Source organism: Diadema setosum, chromosome 17 (assembly GCF_964275005.1).
Source record: "Diadema setosum chromosome 17, eeDiaSeto1, whole genome shotgun sequence".
In the NCBI taxonomy this organism is placed as follows: domain Eukaryota; kingdom Metazoa; phylum Echinodermata; class Echinoidea; order Diadematoida; family Diadematidae; genus Diadema; species Diadema setosum.
Window position 1 is genome coordinate 17,449,079 of NC_092701.1, and position 4,601 is coordinate 17,453,679.

Sequence of the window (4,601 nt, forward strand, 5' to 3'; positions counted from 1 at the left end):
ACAAGGCGAGTACCATCTTGCCGACATGCCGACATTATCTAACCATGTCCACATACATAATACGTTTTAGGAATACTAGTATTGGCGAGATATTGCATTGTTACGGAAGCTTTAAAGTGCCATTCGACTTGGAGACTTGGCGAGATAATTTATCTTGTCAAGTCAACATAACAGCTCTATCATGTCGACTTATCAACTTTATAAGTTGACATGGAGACAAAAATTATCATGTCAAGTCGATTTCTAAAAATTAAATGTCGTCATGGCAACATAACATATCTTGCCAAGTCACATCTAAAAAGTTACATGTCGTCATTAATGGTGAGATAAGGTATCTTGCCAAGTCGACATCTAAAAAGTTACATGTCGTCATGGTGTGATAATGTATCTTGCCAAGTCGACATCTAAAAAGTAACATGTCATCATGGTGACATAATGTATCTTGCCAAGTCGACATCTAAAAAGCTACATGTCGTCATGGTGAGATAAGGTATCTTGCCAAGTCAACATCGAAAAAAGTTACATGTCGTCATGGTGACATCTAAAAAGTTACATGTCATCATGGTGCATAAGGTATCTTGCCAAGTCGACATCTGAAAAAGTTACATGTCGTCTGCCTAAACATATCTTGCCAAGTCGACATCTGAAAAGTTGTCATCATGGTGACATAAGTTATCTATCCAAGCTGAATAAATTTGCATGAATTTACATAATTAATGAATTTCACTATTTCGTGTAGAAGTTTGGAAGCCCTCACCAAGCCCTATCAGATAAAACAATCAAAATCAAAATCGGCCATAATGACGGAGAAGTAGCATTTTCTAACATTTGAGCACACACGGACAGACGCACGGGCGCATGGACGGACACACACACACACACGCATTCACTTGTTATATTTGATGGTTTTGATTTCATTTTTTGGTAAAATATATACCATGGTATTAATTTTGATCATCTTCCTCCTCATCTTCTCTCACCCTTTTTATAGGTCCTGATCAAGCAAGAATCACAAGGATTGTGTGGGATATGCTGTGATAGAAAGAAAGACAGCTTTTTCATTCCATGTGGGCACACACTCTGCCTTCCATGCAGCACATTCCTTGAAGAGAATGAAGGAAGAGATTGCCCATTTTGCAAGCAGAAAATACAGTCTGTTCGCAGTTTGTATTATTAGCTACCTTAGACCCTTATTTGTGTCTGAAAGGGGTGATCTCCTAGTTCATGCCTATGTGGCAGTCCTCGATAAAAGGGGAATTCCACCCAAGTCAGTCCGGTGTTTCTACAGTATGTTCCTAAAAAAGGGAAACCAAACCTCAAAGGTAAATTATATCACAAATGCATAGTTTTTTTTTTTGTAATTTGTGTGCTGGATTAAAAAGTAGCTCATTAAGTTAAATTTGATACCTTGCTTGCGTCAACATTGCCATGGGTTTTGTTACAGATCGAGTAAGGTTTCTTTGAAGGAAAATGATACAACATCTACTTTTCCAAGTTTCAAAGAACCCTAACTCTCTAACTCATGTCAACGTTGACGCAAGCAAGGTGTCAAATTAAAGCTGGAGAGCTACTTTTTATTCCATTATACAAATTACAAGAAAAAAAAAAACCTATGTATTGTTCAGTTGACTTTTGAACTTGCCTTTCCTTTTTAGGAACACACTGTATGGAAGACGATGAATTAAAAAAAGATAATTGATCCAATCATGAGTGAATAAGGATACTACACTCATTAACGTTATCTAGTACTTCATTGTCAGTTATGCAAAATGGCAATGCTGATGAAATCACAGTATTTTTAGGAGTAGTTTTCCATTCACATTTTACACAAAATTTCTCATTTTTCAGAGTATTAGTTATTGTATTTTCACATCTTAAAGGGAAGATAAACCCCAAGAACAATGTGGATTGAGTGAAAGCTGCAACATTAGTAGAACACATCAGTGAAAGTTTGAAGAAAATCGGACAATCGATGCAAAAGTTATGAATTTTTAAAGTTTTGGTGTTGGAACCGCTGGATGAGGAGACTACTAGAGAATATGACGTATGAGTGGACTACAATATCAAGAAAATATAAAGAAAATACTACAAAAATCCATTTTTCATGAAAATTACAAATTCCATCAACTTGATATTGACATATGTTAAGGGTAGCAATTATTCCCCCTGCTTTCTGAAAGCGGTTGGTCCACTGCTCTTTCATAATTCTAGAAAAGTGAATTTTTGTTGAATATCCTTTATATTTTCTTTGTATTGTTGTCCACTCATACGTCATATCCTCTAGTAGTCTCCTCATCCAGCGGTTCCAACACCAAAACTTTAAAAATTCATAACTTTTGCATCGATTGTCCGATTTTTCTCAAACTTTCACTGATGTGTTCTACTAATGTTGCTGCTTTCACTCAATCCACATTGCTCTTTGGGTTTACCTTCCCTTTAAACTCTGAGTATATTTAGAACAGTTGCCACTCTTTGTCAAACAACTCCTTAAGAGTATAGGGTAGAAAAAATGTAGCTTTCAAGAAAATTTAGAAAATGGGAAATTCTTATGTACAGAGAATGCAATGGAGACTTGATGACCCATGCACCATGACGACATGTAATTTTTTTTTAAGTCAACTTGGCAAGATACCTAATGTCACCATGACGACATGTAACTTTTTAGATGTCGACTTGGCAAGATACCTTATGTCATCATGACGACATGTAACTTTTTAGATATCAGCTTGGATAGATAACTTAAGTCGCCATGATGACATGTAACTTTTCAGATGTCGACTTGGCAAGATGCGTTATGTAGGCATGACGACATGTGACTTTTTCAGATGTCGACTTGGCAAGATACATTATGCACCATGATGACATGTAACTTTTTAGATGTCGACTTGGCAAGATACAGTATGTCACTATGACGACATGTAACTTTTTTCGATGTTGACTTGGCAAGATACCTTATCTCACCATGACGACATGTAACTTTTTAGATGTCGACTTGACATGATAATTTTGTCTCCATGTCAACTTATAAAGTTGATAAGTCGACATGATAGAGCTATTATGTTGACTTGACAAGATAAATTATCTCGCCAAGTCTCCAAGTCGAATGGCACTTTAAAGCTTCCGTACGAATGGCACTTTAAAGCTTCCGTACATTGTAGTCGTCGTGCCGACATAGGCCTACACTTTTCGGGAAGTCGACTTGCCGACAATGTATGTCGCCATGTCCACATACACTATTTAGGAAGTGGACCTAAATGCAGGTCGCCATGTCGACTTATTAAAGTTTAATTACGGAAAAAAAAAAGAAAGAGAGAGAAAAAAAAAGGAACATGCGCATAAAGAGTTTGAAAGGTTGGTCCGTCGGGCATTTGGCTTGGGTCTGCCTGAACCGCTGATACGTCTTCGTGGCCGAGCGGTTAAGGCGTTGGCGTTGCATGCCAAAGAGCCGGGTTCGATTCCCGGCGGAGACCAATTTTTCAACTCTTGCGCTTTTCCGAAAAAAAGGAGGAACAGTAAGAGGAATAATGATGTCAAAGCTACGCACCGATTTCTCCTTCCTTTCTCTTGTGTGTGTGTGTGTGTGTGTGTGTGTGTGTGTTGTGTGTGTGCGCGCCCAGCACTTGGCGGGGGCTGCACTGCACTACCCAGAAACTTCTCACCAATCCGGTTGTCCAATGGTGAACGATTGATAACATAATGTACATTGTAGTAGGCCTACATCCAGATCAAAATAATGGTTTATTTTCCTTGTAGGCCTATATAGTTCGAATATTATCTGTCATGTCATACACAGTTACTATGAAACGGGATTTCGCGGACCGGTAGGAAATTTTGATAAATGTTCTTCACTCGATCAGCCATCCCACAGAGACAATAGGATACAAAGATGACAAATCTACTCCCAGTGTTTGGTTAAAGGGCTATATACTGAACTCTATGATTGACAAGCATTATAGGATACAGCGAGAGAAATAGCCAAAATCATCGATAAACTCCGTTTGAACCTCTTCGATTTTTTTTTTCCACACCCTATCCCCACTCAGTCGAGCCTGTGTAGATGAGATTTCCTTGCTCGAGGTTGCTGTGGCTGTGGGTCTTGTTGGTCTGGCGAGTTCATTAGAAATGCCCGCATGGCCATGGCGGTGTTGGTGACTAACCTAACGAGATTCGACACGGTGATTGGTGGCGAGCCAAAAAAAGCCGATGACATCGATCGAGCGCACCGGTACTGCGCTGTGGACGTCGTCCTGATAAATCACATCAGTTAAAAATCACAGCTGCAACACATCCGCGTAATTCTAAACCGCGTTCATCGGTCTTGACGGGCTGCCGAGAGGAGTTACTCTCCGTTTTGAGACAAGAACATTTTTAAGGAGAGATTTCGCGGGAACGACAGCAGATTTGCGCGGGTGTTCTCCGATATGATGATCGGATCGCGGAGCAACACAGCAGCCACACACTGCACTGATGAGCCACACGGTACCGCGGCCTTGTCGCACGTATGCAGCTCAGGTGGAAATGGAAAGAACGAGCTAGAAATGCCGTATTTTCACTGACGACAGAGAGGGACAGGGGACTCACTTGTTTCGATGTGAGATATC

At 39.8% G+C, this 4,601-nt stretch overlaps 1 non-coding gene across 1 annotated transcript; it reads left to right on the forward strand.

Annotated features, from left to right (window-relative positions):
* Positions 1 to 3,398: 3,398 nt before the first annotated feature.
* Positions 3,399 to 3,470, forward strand: Trnaa-ugc (transfer RNA alanine (anticodon UGC)). The gene has a single exon. It is a non-coding gene; the product is annotated as a tRNA-Ala (tRNA).
* Positions 3,471 to 4,601: the final 1,131 nt, after the last annotated feature.